This window comes from Limulus polyphemus, unplaced genomic scaffold (assembly GCF_000517525.1).
Source record: "Limulus polyphemus unplaced genomic scaffold, Limulus_polyphemus-2.1.2 Scaffold3689, whole genome shotgun sequence".
In the NCBI taxonomy this organism is placed as follows: domain Eukaryota; kingdom Metazoa; phylum Arthropoda; class Merostomata; order Xiphosura; family Limulidae; genus Limulus; species Limulus polyphemus.
The window spans coordinates 1-1,332 of record NW_013669299.1 but is presented as its reverse complement, the minus strand read 5'-3'; the positions used below and the strand labels follow the sequence as shown (position 1 = coordinate 1,332).

General features: G+C 29.6%; 1 long non-coding RNA gene across 1 annotated transcript in view; it reads left to right on the top strand.

Moving 5' to 3' along the window:
* Positions 1-180, top strand: part of LOC111088401 — a 2,933-nt gene extending 2,753 nt beyond the window's left edge. The window contains exon 3 of the long non-coding RNA XR_002612926.1: positions 82-180. This is a non-coding gene — a long non-coding RNA (uncharacterized LOC111088401). The remainder of the gene's footprint in view (positions 1-81) is intronic.
* The last annotated feature ends 1,152 nt before the right edge of the window (positions 181-1,332 follow it).

The window sequence follows — 1,332 nt, the reverse complement described above, 5'->3', positions numbered from 1 at the left end:
CATGGTTCCATTTTTAATAACAATACTAGTGGAGTCAATTATGGTTCCATATTGACTCCACTAGTATTGTTATTAAACAAGGTTCCATATTGACTCCACTAGTATTGTTATTAAACAAGGTTCCATATTAACTCCACTATTATTGTTATTAAACATGGTTACGTATTGACTCCACTAGTATTGTTATTAAACATGGTTCCATATTGACTCCACTAGTATTGTTATTAAACATGGTTACATATTTACTCCACTAGTATTGTTATTAAACATGGTTACATATTGACTTCGCTAGTATTGTTATTAAACATGGTTACATTTTGACTTCACTAGTATTGTTATTAAACATGGTTACATATTAACTCCACTAATATTGTTATTAAACATGGTTCCATATTGACTCCACTAGTATTGTTATTAAACAAGGTTCCATATTGACTCCACTAGTATTGTTATTAAACATGGTTACATTTTGACTTCACTAGTATTGTTATTAAACATGGTTCCATATTGACTTCACTAGTATTGTTGTTAAACATGGTTACATATTGACTTCACTAGTATTGTTATTGAACAATGTTCAGTATTGACTCTACCAGTATTGTTATTAAACATGGTTACATATTGACTCCACTAGTATTGTTATTAAACAAGGTTCCATATTGACTCCTGTAGTATTGTTATTGAACAAGGTTCCATATTAACTCCACTAGTATTGTTATTAAACAAGGTTCCATATTGACTCCACTAGTATTGTTATTAAACATGGTTCCATATTGACTCCACTAGTATTGTTATTAAACAAGGTTCCATATTAACTCCACTAGTATTGTTATTAAACATGGTTACAAATTGACACCACTAGTATTGTTATTAAACATGGTTACATATTGACTCCACTAGTATTGTTATTAAACAAGGTTCCATATTAACTCCACTAGTGTTGTTATTAAACAAGGTTCCATATTGACTCCACTAGTATTGTTATTAAACATGGTTACATATTGACTCCACTAGTATTGTTATTAAACAAGGTTCCATATTAACTCCACTAGTGTTGTTATTAAACAAGGTTCCATATTGACTCCACTAGTATTGTTATTAAACATGGTTACATATTGACTTCAATAGTATTGTTATTGAACAATGTTCAGTATTGACTCCTGAAGTATTGTTATTAAACATGGTTACATATTGACTCCACTAGTATTGTTATTAAACAAGGTTCCATATTAACTCCACTAGTATTGTTATTAAACATGGTTACAAATTGACACCACTAGTATTGTTATTAAACATGGTTACATATTGACTCCACTAGTATTGTTATTAAAC